The sequence below is a fragment of the Artemia franciscana genome, chromosome 14, assembly GCF_032884065.1.
Source record: "Artemia franciscana chromosome 14, ASM3288406v1, whole genome shotgun sequence".
Classification (NCBI taxonomy): Eukaryota; Metazoa; Arthropoda; class Branchiopoda; order Anostraca; family Artemiidae; genus Artemia; species Artemia franciscana.
The window spans coordinates 13,162,564-13,181,680 of NC_088876.1; the positions used below are offsets into that span (position 1 = coordinate 13,162,564).

The following is a 19,117-nucleotide window of genomic DNA, read 5'->3' on the forward strand; positions in this document are numbered from 1 at the left end:
TAACAGTGTAAGCTTTGGCTGCTAAAGTTTATCATATCGTATCCGCTCATTCTACCCACTTTGTGTTCATGCTGAAGCATCACAAAGCCTCGATTGAAAAAAAAGGACTTAAAATTATTCGTCCATGAGATATATGTGCAAAAAAAAAAAAAATCGGATTTATAAAACTTGTTAGTTGATTGTCAGGAGAATCTTTCCTGATGAAGAACATGAGGTTACAGAAGGGACTCTTGTTACCTCAACTGTTACGAGGAATTAGTGCTTCAGAAGGATATAAAAGCATATTCTTGTAAAAGACCGGTATGTTCCCCGCATCAAGACATTTTTGAAGTAAGTTTTGGAGGACCCTGGGGATTGTTATCCCCAGGGACAACAATCTGCCGTAGGACCCTTTTCCGCGAGAGGTGGCAGACCACAAGATAAATATAGTGAAGAAACTAACATTACCTTGTACTGCTGTGTCAACCTATGATAATCAAGGTTGCAGTGGTAGCTGCAACCTAGTAAAGAGCGAACAACAGCCCATAGTAGCCAAAAGTTAAAATAACAGCCTTGTATGGCGTCAGATCAAAATGAAAATTTACAATTGGAATCAGCATAGTCGAAAACCTTATACAAGGACATTACAGTCCCTAACATTGAACAACAAGGAAAGTCCTTGTTTTTCACTGGGTAGCAAAAACAACAAGTTTTTTTGCATGGGTAGCACTGATCTGTCTTCCGATTTTTTCTTTTTTTCCCCCCAGAGGTAGCGGTTTACTAGAACACCATAGAGATGCTTAATGGCTCATTCAAGAGCTATTTCTCACATCTATGTGCTTTTTATACATTCAACCATCTGGAAGTGCGGTATGGCACACAAATGGTACTTTCTGTGCCATTTCACAAGGGGTGGGGCTAATGGGCTACCGAAACATCGTAGAAAAATGCTTGATATCTCACATAAAATCCATTTCTCATATATACGTTTGCTCTATGAATTCCATTCGCTCCAAATGCCAAATGGCTCTGAAAATGGTACTATTGGTGCCATGCCTCGAATGGGAAATCTGGGGCTAATGGGCTACCAGAACTTCTCAGAGAGATTTTTAATGGCTCATTTGGAAGTTTTTGCTCATATCTACGTGCTTCTTGTCAGTTCTACCATCTGTAAGTGCCATATAGCACTAAAACTGGCACTAAAATCACATTAGTCCGTTGGGAGATTTCCCTATGAACTCTTTAACACGGTCAGCCGGCGTTGCGACTAGGAAAATAATTTCTAAAATAAAGAACGTTCTTAAAAGGAAGAAATTCATAGAATAACAAATAATTAAATCTCGGAATTTCAAATGCCTGTCCCTTGACATACCCCCCCCCTTCCTCTATGTAAAAGTTCAGCTTCACAAAATATAGTTTAATGCCCTCACTCTTTAAAATAGAGACTTTTATTAACTCGGTTTTTTTTTAATAGCCAATTACAAATGTATTTGTTGAATAAGGTCCAATAACCATGTTTTTGGTGATTACATAACTCACAATAGTCTTTGGGAAAATGGCTGTAAGTTGCACAATTATGGTCCTAGAAGAACAAATAGATTGAATTCGATCATTAGTCACCGTAGTTCAGTTACTAGCGCGTTAGACTTTGAATCGGAATGGCATGGTTTCAGTTTCTTAATCCGGCATTTTTCTTTTCAATCATGGTTTTGTTCCTTATATATGATTTTTTTCGGCTGATTCACTATTTTTGTTAATTTTTTTGTGAGTTGTAAAATGTTCCATAACTAATTTTGGAACAAAATACGCCTCGAACCCGACCCCTTGCCACTTAGGGGTTGGAGAAGTATAGGCATATGGTTCTGGAACCGCTCAAAGTTGTATATTCAAAGAACGATCACTTATTTTGATATTTATTTGTTTATATTATTTTCTTTTTTTACTATTAAATAGACGGAATAAAACTATTTGTAGTGTATATAGAGAAATCATAGTACTAAGGATCTTTTTTAATTTTTTACTGTGATATTTTTCTAGTTGTCAGGTTACTTTCCAACTTCGTCATCTTTATTGCTATTTCACACCTGCATGTCTGAAGTTTTTTGGTGTCTATCTGAGGGGAGGGGGGGATGTTTAGTGAAATAAATTAGGTATATCAACATTTTGTTTAGGTTTGAAAATCTTAAAAATGTTCTACAGTTATTGTTTCCTAACTGTCGAGGTTGCCCACCAGTGCACACCCTTTTGTGTAGTATAGATTTCTAAGCACTATTAGAAAAAGAATCTTTACTTAAAAAAATGTTTGAAATGTTTTCTCTTTTCTTACTTTCATAAATAAGAAAATTATCAAAATTTTAAGAAATAAATATCAGTATATGTCATTAAACTGACAATCCACGGTCATTTGTTTTGTTGTTGTTTTTTCGGTAAAGCACAAATTGTGTTCTGGTCTTTACTTTTCTCTGAAAAACTCGTTTTATATAAAAAGCTTTTAAAATTAATCATAGAAAGAAAAGCACACTTGGTCATGAATCTCATTCCAGACATTTTGACTCAAAATCAGTTTATTCCATGAACAAAAATTTTGAAGATCTTCAACCAATCAGCATAATTTTTTCCATTCTTTCCAACGGTCTGTGTGGGGCCTCAGTTTGGCCTTCCGTTGTCTAGCTGAATAAAATTCAATTTTATCCTAACCGACATTGGAGCACTCGTTCTGAGACCAAGATTATCTTAGTATGTCAATTAAATAAAATAAACAAGTTTTTTTTTTAACTGAAAGTAAGGAGCGACATTAAAACTTAAAACGAACAGACATTACTCCGTATATGAAAGGGGCTGTGCCCTCCTCAACGCCCCGCTCTTTAAGCTAAAGTTTGAATCTTTCTCTCAACTCTACTTTTTAAAACAGTAAAAAACTTTAGTGTAAAGAGCAGGGCATTAAGGAGGGAGCAGCCCCTTTCATATACGGAAATAATGACGAAGACCACACTGCCTTTCCATAATTCAACAACAAAAGAGAGAATAATGAGGACTTTTTTCCCAAGACAGTGAACCAACAAAACCTATTTGAATATTTCGGCCCTATATCTAAGGGCCGTCTTCACCAAAGAAAAAATAAAAAACAATAAAACACTTACAATAAAAGTTCTCAGTTAAAAATCCATTTGTTTTTATTTTAAAATAGCCTTGGCATCATTACTTCTTAACGAAAAGTTCAGCCAAGACTGTCTGATAAACGCTAACATTTTGCAAGATAAAAAGGTTCATTCATTTCACTAACTGTATTTATTAAAAATTGGAATGATTTCTTATTGCGATATTTGCCTTCTCTGCAGCTAATCTGATAGTTCTTTTGATATTGGGCTTGTTTTTGTTCGTTCTTATTTTTGTTTTATTTTGAATTAGATTATTTTCTATAAGTAATTTTGTGTACATAGGATTGAGTGTGTATTCACCCAAGTCTCTATTTAGGGATGTGTTATTATTAAAGTTTCGTTTGATTTCGATTGCCTCACGGACAGTTTGTTTGATTCCTAGGTCATTGCTAATTAGAATTGTTTCGTCAAATAGAACATAATGGTCTGGATTTTCAAAAATATGATTACTTAAAGCTGAATCGAAAGATATGGAGTTATTTTTAGATTTTAATGCTTTTTCAATACTTTCTTTGTGTTGCTGCAATCTTGTTCCTAAATTTTGGTGGGTTCGACCAATGTAATAATTTCCACAACTACATGGTATTTGATACACCCCTCGTAGAGGGGTTTTGGGGTTTTATCCTTACCAGAATTGACAAGATTCATTATACTTAAATTGCTTGTGAATACGACACGTAAATTGTTCTCATGCATTTGGTTAAATTATGTAACAAATATTCCATGCACTTCCAGTTTCGAGATTCATATTACAAACAGGTAAGGGGCCTTCCTATGGGAGCACCTCTATCAGGCCTACTCGCAAATATTTTCGTCGAGAATCTTGAAAATTGGGCCCTAGATTCGTATTTTCTTAATCATGTGTTTTGGGGACGTTTCATGGACGACGTAATTTCAGTTTGGAATTATGGCGAAAGTGAACTTAAAGGTTTTCTAGAACATTTAAATACTTATGATAGAAACCTGCAATTCACTCTAGAGACCGAAAGAGATGGAAAAATACCTTTTTTAGATGTATTGATAATACGCAGTGTGAATAAACTTGAATTTACGGTTTACAGAAAACCTACGCATAATAATAGATACATTCACTTCAAATCTAACCATCCTCCACAGGTTAAAAGAGGTGTGGTAATATCTCTTGTGGATAGAGTACTTAATATCTGTTCAGAGCCGTATGTTAAAAAAGAATTAAATTTTATTACAAACATACTTTTTGGCAACGGGTACCCAATTTCTCTCATAAATACTGTTATTGCTCAAAGGTTAAAGATGCATTCTTCTGAAGCCTTAAATCCCACACCAGTAAATGATTCGAATAAACCCACAAACACAATTTACCTACCTTATATTCCGAAAATTACTTCAAAACTGAAAAAAGTTTGTTTAAAGAAAAATTTACGTGTTGTATTCACAAGCAATTTAAGTATAATGAATCTTGTCAATTCTGGTAAGGATAAAACCCCAATTATTCGTCTACGAGGGGTGTATCAAATACCATGTAGTTGTAGAAATTATTACATTGGTCGAACCCACCAAAATTTAGGAACAAGATTGCAGCAACACAAAGAAAGTATTGAAAAAACATTAAAATCTAAAAATAACTCCATATCTTTCGATTCAGCTTTAAGTAATCATATTTTTGAAAATCCAGACCATTATGTTCTATTTGACGAAACAATTCTAATTAGCAATGACCTAGGAATCAAACAAACTGTCCGTGAGGCAATCGAAATCAAACGAAACTTTAATAATAACACATCCCTAAATAGAGACTTGGGTGAATACACACTCAGCCCTATGTACACATTAATTAATTATAGAAAATAATCTAATTCAAAATATAACAAAAATAAGAACGAACAAAAACAAGCCCAATATCAAAAGAACTATCAGATTAGCTGCAGAGAAGGCAAATATCGCAATAAGAAATCATTCCAATTTTTAATAAATACAGTTAGTGAAATGAATGAACCTTTTTATCTTGCAAAATGTTAGCTTTTATCAGACAGTCTTGGCTGAAATTTTCGTTAAGAAGTAATGATGCCAAGGCTATTTTAAAATAAAAACAAATAGATTTTTAACTGAGAACTTTTATTGTAAGTGTTTTATTGTTTTTTATTTTTTCTTTGGTGAAGACGGCCCTTAGATATAGGTCCGAAATATTCAAATAGGTTTTGTTTGTTCAGTGTCTTGGGAAAAAAGTCCTCATTATTCTCTCTTTTGTTGTTGTATCATATACGGAGTAATTTCTGTTCGTTTTAAGTCTTAATGTCGCTCCTTACTTTCATTAAAAGAATCTTGTTTTTTTATTTAATTTCTGAACGTTTTACAATTAATGCATGTTTTTATTTTGGGTCTCCGCACATGAATGATTAAACTGAAATTTGTATAGTATTTTTTTTTTTTGCTAAGTGGCTTTCTCTTAACTTTGATTGGACGATTTTGAGAAAAAGGGGCGGAGGAGGAGGCCTAGTTGTCCTGCAATCTTTTGGTTACTTAAAAGGGCAACTAGAGCTTTTAATTTTTTACGAATGTTTTTATTAGTAAAGAATATACGTAACTTACGAATTAGCTTACGTAACGGACTTCTATTTACCTTAGACCTTAGATCCTCCTGTGCCTCCAGAGGCGCCCAGGGCATCAACGAGAAGCTGCCATTCATCCCTCATGTACGCCGCAGCAAGGACATCTTCCCACGCCGGTTGAAGGGAAGCATTTATGTTTCTCAGGTCCGTCTGATAGGTGCGCCGCAGTGTATTGCGCGGCCTGCCTCTTCTTCTTCTTCCTTCTGGTTGCCTCTGGAACGTCGCTTTCGGGATACGGGAATCGTCCATACGAAGTACATGCCCCAAGTATTTCCACCTACGTGTCCTAATGACATCTGTCACTATTGGTTGTCCGGTCATCCGTCTCACCTTCTCATTAGAGATTTTTTGTGACCAATGGATGTTTAGTATTCTTCTATATAATATATCTTCTATTTATATAGAAGATATAAAGTATCTTCTATATTCTACATTTAGTAGACTTCTATATTCGTACATTTTTATTACGTACATGAGCAGGTTTTCCCCTCGTTAATACCTCGCTCTTTACACTAAAGCTTAAATTTTCTCCTAATTCTTTAAGAATGACCACTGAATCACAAAGGCCGTAGGATAAACAGTTGAAATTACCAAAAATACTTTAGCGCAAAGAGCGAAGTGTTTAGGAGGAGATGAACCCCTCATATGCGTAACAATTTCTGTTCGTTTTAAGTTTTAATGCTGCTCCTTACTTTCAGTTGAAAAAACTTTTTCATATTTATTTTTTCATTGTTTTTTTTTTGTTTTAAATAATGCTAGAAGATCCTGCGCCCCCTTCATGTAAATTCTCTTCCCCCAGGACAAATTCCTCCATAGAAAGATACTCCCAAGTCACTCCTTCCCCTCACCCCCCAACCAAAAAAATCCCCTGGTAACATCTGTATGCTCCCCAATAACCATTACCATATGTAAACACTGGTCAAAGTTTGTAACTTGCAGCCCCTACCCCGGGGACTGTGAGGGAATAAGTCGTCTTCAAAGACATAGTTATCATGTTTTTCGACTATGCTGAACAAAATAGCTATCTCAAAATTTTGATCAATCGACCCTGGAAAAAAATTAGCGTGGAAGGGGGCCTAGGCGCCCTCCAGGTTTCTGGATCACTTAAAAAGGGTACTAGCACTTTTAATTGCTGTTAGAATGAGGCCTCTCGCGACATTATAGGACCATTGGGTTGATACGATCACCCCTGGGAAAAAGATAAACAAGAAAAACAAATAAACACGCACCCGTGATCTGTCTTCTGGCAAAAAATACGAAATTCCACATTTTTGTTGATAGGAGCTTGAAACTTCTACAGCAGGGTTCTCTGATACGTTGAATGTGATGGTGTGATTTTTAATATGATTTTATGACTTTTAGGTGGTGTTTCCCCCTATTTTATAAAATAAGGCAAATTTTCTCAGGCTCGTAACTTTTGATGGGTAAGACTAAACTTGATGAAACTTATTTATCTAAACTCAGATTAAAAATTTGATTCTTTGATGTAACTATTGGTATCATTTTTTTTTTTTTTTAGAGTTTCGTTTAATATTGGGCCGGGTCGCTCCTTACGACAGTTCGTTACCACGAGCTCTTTGATTTCTTTTCAGCATCATTTACACCGAAAGAAAAAATTAAGCCTATATAATTTCATTCAATGGATCGTGTAACGCTATAAATGTTTGAGCGCGTTTGTTTTTCTCTCGGAGCAGTATAATAATTTCGCTCTTAGGTCATTATGCGGGTAATATTAGAACAGAGGCATTGGAAGGGTAATTTGGTACCACAAGGATGGTCAACCACTTCAGTTCCAATGCTCCCAGCAAATACTCTCATAGGCATGACATAATGAACAAAATCAGTGACAAAACTGCACATTATAATCATATATCTGTTTCGAACTGATGTTCTGTTGTTCTACCTAACTATGTGTCCTCGTCTAGTATTTATTTTCAAATACAAGCCTGATTTCAACGTTTCTTATTTAATCACATATGGTGCTTATGGCGTCAGCTAGACGACGTTACTATCACCTCATCTCAATCGTGTTTACCGGAGCCTTTATCAAGCTCCATGATTGCCAAGTATTAAAAAAAAATTGTAACCATCATTTCGGCTAAGGAATTATGGGATGTCATCATTATGTAAATTGTTGGACAGAAGAAACATTGAGTAGTTGATTGGTTTGATTGGACAAGAAGTTTTCAGTATCTTGTGGAAGAAACTAGCGCAAACTTAGAAATGATCGTCAAAATCAGTTTTAAGATATGAAATTCTTGAGCAGGATTCCTGTAAGGTTTTGCTTAAATGGCAAGGAAATTTTCGATTTTTTCAATCTGATCGTATAAGCTTGACAGGATTCCCAATATAGCAAAAGAAAAAAACTTAATGGCTTTTCCATAGCAATCAGATTGTAAAGGGATCAGTGTAGAAATATTAGATTATTAAGATTATGGAAATTACTGAGAAAATCCAGACAACTAGAACAGACCTAAAAATGGGAACGTAAATGTTTTTTTTTTTGTTTTGGTCCAAAACCAACATTGCTTAAGGATACGTTCAAATTGCTCATACTTGTTACTGAAGGGTTCACTATAATGTTCCAATAAAAATATTTGTTTACGCCTGAGCAGACTTTTCTTCAACCTCTAAGGATTTTTCCTCATCCTTTAATGGTTTTGTCAAAATTCTGTGAGTCTGTTCCAAGCGTTAAAAAATTCAAATAAACAAAGTGTAAAATCTTGCTTTTTTTTTCTTGCAGAGATGATCACACGTTATGCAACACGGTTTAAACAATATTTTTGGTAGACGTGGCTTACCAGAAGGAGACATTCTAGAACAAAAAAAAAATTAGATTGCTAATTTTTTGTGAATTTTTATGGTTATGTTAGTGCGTTTGGCAATTAATCCCTAGCCCCCCCTCTAGTGCTCTCATATAGCCCTAGGCAATTTAAAAACTAAACAAAATTATTTAACTCTCATTTTATAATGTGCTGCATAAAAGATTACTAAGTAGCGTTCATTAATATTATTTTATAATACATATTAGTGTAACATATTTCCTCTCTTTCCATTGTTTTTATGTTTTTTGTTTTTTTTTTCAGGGAGAGGGGATGGGGATAAAATTGTCAAAACGTGAACAAAAAAGTGTCTTCCTTTTTGCTCTAGCGTGTCTTCATCTAATGAGCTGCTATTCTGGACCTTTACCATATTTTCAATATACTCGATTTCAGAACCATCTAGGTCATCGTCGGCCATATATTTGTTTCAAAACATGTCGGCATTTCAATTATTCGCAACCGTAAGCCTAAAATTTTTCACAAAATGAGTAACGCTTCCGAAAAATGACACACTTTCCGCATTGCTAACTTTTTTTTTTCTATGGCAAATCCATGCGCTGAACCGTATTATTTTTATGATGGTGTATAGTTTTCCACGCTGTATAATTACACCATTTGCAATAAATTTGGACCTCGAGGTAAAATACTTTTCTTTCTAGATGTGTGCGGACCTTGAACTTTAGCTGATTATAGTTGGACTACAGTCAACCTCAATGGTTCCCCCTGCCCTATTCACAGCTAATCTTACTATTTGCCCTCGAACTCTAGATGACTTTTCCCGTACTATATTAATAATTATAAATATTATTACTATATTGTTAACTATAAAACATTGACAATATTAGCAATAATAATATAGTATTAATTATAATGTATTAATAAGCTTAAGATAATAGTGATTATATTACATTGTTACTATTAATTATTAACTTTGACTGACACGCCTACCAATTTTCATCGTCCTAACACATCCAGAAGCACCAAACTCGCCGAAGCACTGAGCCCCACCCCCTAACTCCTCTAAAGAGAGTGGATCCCGTACGGCTACGTCAATCACGTTTCTACAACATTTGCTTATTCTACGCTTTCTTTTCTGACTTTCTCTATCAGCAGCAAGTTTTTTGGCATAGACTCTTTGAGCATCTTCATCAGTCATTGTAAACTTAAACATTAATAGATTTCTACGTGAACATATGTCTTATATAACTTGAATGATGTCACCGTCAAAGCAAAAATGACGACAACTAATTTCATGACGTCAGTCGACACAGAAACATGACGTCACCTGACAACTAATTTCATGACGTCAGCTGACACAGTAACATGACGTCACCTGATCCACAGATCCACAGACAGACAACTTATTTTTATATATATATAGAAGATAGATTAATAAGCTTAAGATAATAGTGATTATATTACATTATTACTATTAATTATTAACTTTGATCGTTCTATCTTCTATAGTTCAGAACTTTAACCGAAGTTTTCTATTGTTGGCTTTACAGTAAGTCGAGTCAACTACCGTAGTCCAGGATCCGAACAAATTCTCAGGCTCAAGCTGTAGCTTATTTTGTATGACTTGGAACAAAAAAAAAACTAAGAAAAGTAACTTTTTATTTGTTTTTTGGCCAACCAAGAACAAACATTAAAGAGAATAACTGTTTAGCTGATGAATTTAGTACTTGGAGTCAGAGCCGTTCTAAAGAGAATGGGGCAACTGCGTCAGCTGTTGCCCCATGCTACAACAGCTGCAACAAACACTGCAGCAGCTACCTCAGGCACCCCAGCTGGGAGGCTGCCCACTTTGCTCAAACTGTTCACTTTCATTTGGCTTATTTTGCCTTATTTGAGTCGGGAGGGGTGCTTTAATTAAATTTACCCCGGACATCACCAACCCTAGGAACGGCTCTGCTTGGAGTATACAAGTCCTGCACTATTTGATTCAGCAGTTTGTTTCTGAGTTTGGTTTTTGAACCTGGAAAAATTTCGTTCGCCAAATACGCTTGAATGTGGTAAAGCACATAAATTAAGCCGACAGTTACACAGCTCTTTAAACAATATGTCTAGATTTTAAAGAATTTTTATTTATGGAACACCAAAAATAGGTCAATCCCTCTAAATATTCCTCCCCGACTATCACCATAATACCTTGTTTCGTTTTTGGGAGCTTGGACGACTTTTCGATTGAATTGCATATTTTTCATGAAACCTCTGAAGCTAGTATATTTGGAAACCGTTGAGACAGAAGCACAAGGGTCCCCAGATATCTTGATAAGGCAGCATTAGGGCCAAAGTGGATTTTTCAACGTCAAACCATGTGATATATCTTCTTACTAATTTTTGAGCACAGATTTACCAAAAAAATTAGGACAACTCAGGAGTGGGTTCAACGCCCTAGAGTGGATTCCACTCCTCTAGGACTCCCGACTGGTAATTCTAGGGTAAGCCATCGCGTAGGCTACTTGTGGTTTGTAGCAACTTATGGTTTTCCGCCTGAATGTCCTTATAGCTCACCCTACCTCTTTAGAATCTTTGCCACACATGCTGCAAAATCCCGCATAAAAAACTTCAATTCCTTCTATCGAGTATTCAATAGACCTACCTATTTGAAGCATTTTGTATGCTATATATAACAGTTTGGACTTTTAAAAGACAGCCCTGGCAAAAACAGTAGCTTTTAAATCACCTTCCAGTAAAAGACATCTAGAAGATACCTATAAACAAAAGAAAGGTTCAGCTTTAGTTAGGTACTAGGTATCTACGTAGAGTAGGGCCTTTGGGCCCTCCTTCTGTCCCTGCCCCGAAATAAATTGATTCGTCAGTGTTGGTCTAACACAAATCTTTTTTGATGCTAAGCTATCAGCCTATTACCTGTTAGAGGCCAAAAATATACTTTCTTAATTTATCTTTTTTCTGGCATTTTGACAGTATATGTACCATCCAAAATCAATTCTAGGGTATGCTTATAGGAGGTACAAAATGTTTTTACAAAATCTTTAAAAGTACTTTTAAACCAAAGACTGGCATGAGTGGTACAAGATACTGGGGTATAAAGGAATACTTTTATTGACGTTTAAAGTAAAGACCACCATTTAGTAGTGTCTAGTTCACCATCTAGTTCAGGAAGGGGAGAAGCTATGACGTTTGTAGATTCCAGGATGAGAATTTGAGAGAAAATTTTTTGGAACCGTAAAATACCAAACTGGATAGTCTAAAATTTACAATATAGACGATAATTGGGACAATTTTAGGGAAATAGTTTTTAAAGTCGCTGATGCTGCATTAGATAGGAAAGTTATCAACAAATGTTTAATGGTTAATGAAGAGGAGAGATTTGTACAAGAATTTTTTAAGTGATAAATTTATATGAAAATAAAAGGTATGTAAAGAAAGAAAGCAGAAAGCATCAAAATGTGAATGAAGGGGCTGTGAAATGAAGGCCATGAAAAAAATAAAATGTGAAAATATTAGAATGTGAATAAAGGGGGGTGTGAAATGAAGGCCATGGATAAAATTGCGGAATTTCTGGAAGATGTAACCAGACTGCATACTAGTAAAATACTGTACTGTAATATCAAAAAATTGGGAAGGAATAGGCAATCTGGACTTGTCACAGTTAAAGATAGGAACGGTGCCACAACTAATGACAAGAAAAGTACTAAAGAGGGCTTTTCAGAGCATTCTGATAATGTGCTAAATCGCGATAGTTAAAAGGAAAGATGTGGAAAAGAATAAACAAGTTTTGGACACTTTAGAGCTGATGCAAGATTTATCTTGTATTAGTGACAATTGGCTCTTAAAAGGAATAAAAAATAATTATTCTCCGGATGCTGATAGTGTGGTAAATGGGTATTTAAGATATGGTGGTTGTGAAGCTAGAGATAAATTACAGAAGATTATGAATATAGTTTTGAAAAAGGGGCAGTACCTAGCCATTTTAGAAAAACAGTAATTAAATCACTCTATAAGAACGGTGATAAGAGTGAGTGTGGTAGTTATTGAAATATTAGCTTGATATCTGAAAGAAGCAAATTACTTGATGACATTTTTTAGACTTAGAGATTTTGTAGGTCAAATCTTATGAGAAGAACAGTGTGGTTTTAGGAAAGGGAGAGGGTGGGTCGACCAATTCTCATTATGAGATGAATATAAATGATAAGTACCTGATTCATCTAACTCCTTTAGGGAAGGTCTTATTCTTGTATTTTATACCATATAAATAAATAAAAAGTAATTATTGTTATGCATGAAAAAAAGATTGCTGCAGTTAAAGCAGGGACTGGGGTTAGTAATTGGTTTTGCATCGTATCCGGAGTTAAGCAGTGTGGGGGTTCATATTGATGAGCTTTGTCGTAAGGAGCTCAGCAAAGACAAAAGAAGAACAGGAAATCAAATGGGGATGTAAAAATCTCTTGGAGTTAGATTATGCTGATGATTTGAGCATCCTGGATGAAAACGTTCGCAAAATGAATGTTTTTTTTTATGCATTCAGATATAGTGCGCAGGAATATGTTTGCAAATTAATGTCAAGAAGACCAAGTCACTAAGGCCAGGAATAAGTGAGAGTGAATAGATGACGATGGATAAAAAGAAGGTCGATCAAATAGACATCTTCACTCACCTAGGTTGTATTATTAGTAAAGACGGTTGGTGCAGTGGAAATGTTAAAAGTAGAATAGCCGAGGCCAAGGGCAAGGGTGTTCTTTTCACAGGTAGAAAAAGTTTGGAAAAATGTAAAGATAAGTCTACAAACCAAGAATATACTATTGGAAACTCCACTGATGACAGTGGTTAAGTATGGTTCTTTAGTATGGGTGCTCCGAAAGACTGTTTACGTCGAAAGACGATTTGCTTGATACTTTAAGAAGAAATTGCCAAAGGGTTGTTTTAAGTACCAGGCTGTCCGACGGTATCTCAAACAGTAAACTGTAGGAAAAATGTGTTTCAATCCTGCTTTCCACTGCTATGATAATAGAAAAGTTGATATTGTCCTACGGATGAGGCATGAGAGATGGTCAAATATCATCCTTGTGCCGCTCCAGTATATCAGGGTGGAGAAGGAGCGTGCCTAGAAGTGTTTGCATCAGGTGGTTTGGGGATGCAGTGAGCTGTTGATAGAGGTAGTAGCAAAATTATTTCACAAATGGCCAAGAGAAGAAGAATAATGTATTTATTCCATTGACTCATACGTACTGATACATAGCATCCATATTTGTGCTCTTACATTGGTACAGTCTGCTCTCAAACGCAAACTACGTTTAGTCACGACTCTCAAATGTGGCTGAGTAACTTCTAAAAGCGTTGCTGACTAAAATACCCTCTAGGTTTGTAAGCCTGATCAGGTCATACCCGTCACGATTACCACATACATTGATCTGCGTTTGAAGAAAATTCATATGTTACCTAACGACCCTCTCCAAGTTGAGAGTAAAACATCAAGAGATATATACTTGACCTTGATAGGTTCCTCAGTGGATGCAAGTGCCATGAAAGTCCCTGTGATTTAGTCACAATAGAATTAAACCAATTTTTGGGTGCACACGACGAAGTTTTAGCGGTCAATCCCAGGCTTTCCAATTCCATGCTTCGTCAGCAGTTGAATCGGTACTTTCTTGTTATATAGAACACAAGCGAGAAATTGTATTGCGAATATGAGACAAAAACTGCTTTTCATTGCCTTTATGCCAGACAATTAGCTTCGGCTCAGTGGGAAAATACATTGTAGCTATATTTCAATTAAATATTTAGTTTATATTTCGGGTTGGGTTATGTTAGAACAGGTTTGTTTAGGTTACGTGTGTTCTATATTCTACTTATCGGTACAAGGAAGTGCTGATTAATATATCACGGTTCTACAGATTTTGATAGAGACTCAAAAGTTCCCAAAAAACCTGATCCACTAAAATCTCGTTACATGAGGTGTAAGAAATATATTTACTGTTCGTTTGCACAAGAGACATCCCTTCTTAGAGTGTTTTCAAGAGCTGGTCAGTTGATCACTGAAATATGGAACTGACCTCTCGGATAAACATTGAAATGTTCCCTTTTTTTAATTGGCAAAACCAGTCAGTAAATTATTTTTCTCTCCTTTTGAGCCGGAATAACTTCATGTCTGGGGTTTCATGATATCCATTCAAGTAATCAAAGTTTAAAAATAAATTATGCAAAATACTCTTTAATTACAATTTCTGTTACTGAAATTAAACAAAGTAAAGAGTTAATCAGGTAGACTAAGCAGAAACCTGATCCAAAATATCGAGAGTAAAGCTATCGTCCAATCCTAGTATCGTGTATGGCCGTCGGCCAATATTGCGAATAGTGGTGCCAACACTTGAATAATAAATAATAATTTATTTTTAACCCGCTACAAAACAACAAACACAAGTGGAGTACTAGAAAAAACAAAAGCTAAGAGCTCATATGGCACTTGTGACGAGGTCAGAAGAGCCAAGAGCTCATATAACATGACCTCTAGCAAAATTATAAGAATCAATAAATTGATTTAAAAGGAAAAATTAGAGGCTTAATGCTGGTCGGGATTTAAAATAAGAGCTCTGAGACACGAGGTCCTTCTAAATATCATAATTCATTAAAATCCGATCACCCATTCGTAAGTTAGAAATACCTCATTTTTTCTAATTTTTACACTCCCTTCAGCACCCCAGATGGTCGAATCAGGGAAATGACTATATCAAGTCAATTTGTGCATGTCCCTGACACGGCTACCAATTTTTATCGTCCTAGCACGTCCAGAAGCACCGAACTCACCAAAGCACTGGACCCCCTAACTCCCCCAAAGAAAGCAGATCCAGTCTGGTTACATAAATCACATATCTACGACATTTGCTTATTCTACCCACCAAGTTTCATCATGATCTCTCCACTCTAAGCGTTTTCAAAGCTTTCTTGTTTCCCCCTACAGCTCCCCCAATGTCACCAGATCTGGTCGGGATTTCAGATAAGAGCCCTGGGACATAATTTCCTTCTAAATATCAAATTTTAATTAGATCCAGTTACCTGTTCGTAAGTTAAAAAAATTTTCGAATTTTTCCGACTTAACACCCCCTAACCCCCTCCCCCCTCTCCAAAGAGAGTGGATTCAGTACGGCTGTGTTAATCACGTATCTAGGATTTGTGATAATTCTTTCCACCAGGTTTCATCCCGACCTCTCCACTCTAAGCGTTTCCCAAGATTTCCCGCTCCACCCTCCAACTCCCCCCAGTATCACTGGATGTGGCGAGAATTTAAAATAAGAGCTCTGAGATATAAGGTACTTCTGCATATCAAATTTTATTAAAATTCAATCCCCCATTTGTAAGTTAAAATACCTCAGTTTTTTCAAGTTTTCCTCTCCCTCTAGCCCTCCAGATGGTCGAATCGGGGAAACGACTGTCATAAAGTCAATTTGTGCAGCTCCCTGACACGCCTACCAATTTTCATCGTCCTAACGTGTCCAGAAGCATCGAGCTCGCCAAAGCACTGGAAATCCCCCAACTTCCCCAAAGAGAGCAGATCCAGTCCAGTTATGTCAATCACATATCTAGAACTTGTTCTTATTATTCCCTTCCAGTTTATCCTGATCTCTCTACTCTAAGCTTTTTCCAAGATTTCCAGTTTTCAAGATTTCTGTTTCCCCCTCCAACCGCCTATGTCCCTGGATCCGATTTGAAAATGGATTATCTGAGATATAAGATCTTTCTATATATCAAGTTTCAGTAAGATCCGATCACCTAATCGTAAAATGGAGATACTCAATTTTCACGTTTTCCAAATCTCATTTTTCTAATCATCATTTTTTCTATATTTTTTCTAGTTTACCCCCCCTCCCTGACTCCCCCAAAGAGAGCCAATCAAGTCTGGTTATGTCAATAACGTAACTAGGACTTGTGCTTATTCTTCCCACCAAATATCATCACGATCTCTCCACTCTAAGCGTTTTCCAAGATTTCAGTTTTTTCCTCCAACTCCCCCCCCCAATGTAACACAATCCGGTCACGATTTAAAATAAGAGCTCTGAGACACGATGTCCTTCTATCAAATTTCATTAGGATCCAATCACCCGTTCGTAAGTTAAAAATACCTTATTTTTTAATTTTTGCAAATTACTGAATTAGTTCCAACCCCTCCACCCCCCCCCCCCCCCAAAGAGAGTGGATCTGGTCCAGTTATGTCAATCACGTATCTAAGACTTGTGTTTATTTGTTCCACTAAGTTTCATCCTGATCTCTCCACTCTAAGTGTTTTCCAAGATTTCCAGTTCCCCCCTCCAGCTCCCCCAATGACACTGGATCCGATCGGGATTTAAAATAAGGGATTGAGCTACGATATTCTTCTAAATATGAAATTTCATTAAGATGCGGTCACTCCTTCGTAAGTTAAAAATACCTCATTTTTTTTTTATTTTTCGAAATTAATCCCCCCCCCCAACTCCCCCAAAAAGAGCGGATCAGTTCTGGTTATGTCAATCACGTATCTACGACTTGTGATTATTTTTCCACCTAGTTTCATCCCGATTCCTCCACTCTAAGCGCTACAGATAAACATACCTCAATTTTCACGTTTTCCAAATCTGATCACTCGTTTGTAAGTTAAAAATACCTCATTTTTTCTAATTTTTCCAAGTTAACCGTTCCTCCATTCTCCCCCAGATGCCCGAATTGGGGAAACAACTATTTTTAATTTAATCTGCTCTGGTCCCTGATACACCTGCTTATCTAGAAGTACCCCAACTAGCAAAATCAGGACATATCGACAGAAATAGCGATCGCTATATGTCACTTGTTAAATACCAAGTGCCATAAAAAAAACATAAACAAACTTCAAAACACACAATATAATGCAAAATCACTAATAGTAAAACAACCTGATTAGCGGGGGGAAACAGCCTAAAGAAAAATAACATTATCAGCTAAAACAGTATTTAATCTTTCCTATGACTCAGTAATATCCGTAGCACTGTATTTACTAACAATGGCATGATTACGGTAAGAACGAGGCAAATAAAGTAGGTACTTTAGGTACCGAAAATACATCACTCGAACTGATTTTAGTTGCTTTTTCTGGAGCAGAGGATAAATACCAGACATAAACAAAACAGAGTGGTTACAAAATTTACTATATAGACAGGTGAGTGCTCGACGTGAGCAACGACCACGATTAGCAACGACTTTTCCGTAGCCCATCTGAAGTTTTTTTTTTAATGTCGACAATAGCTTTTACACGGAGCCAAGAGAGCGTACTACAAATATGGATAGCAAGCCTAATAACAATCACACATCGAATAGAATAATATCCACAAGGTAGTGCAAAAACTGTAGCTGGTGATTTTACGTTGAATCCCAGATACTCGCATTTATCAACATTCAGGGTTAATCCAATATTAGAAAAAAGACGAATGGTTGCTTTTGCGTCCATATGTAGGCTGCTAAGACAGCTAATCCAAATTCTTTCTGATATTTTTATCCAATTTGATTTGCCACTTGATAGTTGGATAGTTTGATAACAAACCGGATGGCAGAATCAAAGCAGAAGCTACAGAGAAAAATGCCAGTGAGCAGTTTGACTTATTTTTTGCTGCTTTGATGGATTTATGCCCCAGAAGTTCCTAGGTATGTTCCTGGTGTATAAAACCCGATTTTATTTACATCTCAGCTTTTACAAGTTAAGCCTATTTTTTGTTGTTTTGATGGACTTAGGCCCCAAAAGTTCCTAGGTATGTTCCTGGTGTATAAAACCCGATGTTATTTACATCTCAGCTTTTACAAATTAGGCCTATTTTTGTCGTTTTGATGGACTTAGGCCCCAAAAGTTCCTAGGTATGTTCCTGGTGTATAAAACCCGATGTTATTTACATCTCAGCTTTTACAAGTTAGGCCTATTTTTGTTGTTTTGATGGACTTAGGCCCCAAAAGTTCCTAGGTATGTTCCTGGTGTATAAAACCCGATGTTATTTACATCGGGTTATTTTACATCGGGTTGAACCCTTGAACTTGAGTAATCTAATTTGATGCTTTTCTATTAACATTTTGCAAAACTGATTTTTCCTTAAGATGGCTATTATTCAAGTAAAATAAGGTAAAAAATATGACCAAAAACACGAAAGTGTGAGAAACTGCCACCCTAATTTCGACACAGGGACTTTGACAGAACAATGGTTGAAATCACTGTAGTCAAGGCAACTATCGTAGTTCTGGGTCTGAACATACTACTAGTTCTTCCGATCATTGGCAGATTTTAAGAGCGTATTCAGACCTTTTTACTTTAGTAACTGGTAGTAAATAACTAGTAATTACGACCGTTTGCAACTTGTTATTTTCATAAGAGAGTAATTGCGAATTACAATGTCCCTACAACGATCCTACATAACTATATTAGCTTTTTTCAGAGGGTTGTTATTTCACTGTCACTTCTTTCCTAAAATTTAGCAAAACGTACAGCTCATTACTACAACCGCTCAGACCTCTTTGCATCTTCTCTAGTTGTGCAAAAGTAGTGACACATCAGTGTTGCTACTTTGGAGCAACAAAAGATTAGTTTTCATTGGCAGATTCAGGTGCCAGATTTTGG

General features: G+C 36.2%; 1 protein-coding gene across 7 annotated transcripts in view; it reads left to right on the forward strand.

Annotated features, from left to right (window-relative positions):
* The window catches only part of LOC136035336 (E3 SUMO-protein ligase EGR2-like), a 99,251-nt gene that overhangs the window by 36,460 nt on the left and 43,674 nt on the right, over nucleotides 1-19,117 (forward strand). The window lies entirely within an intron of this gene.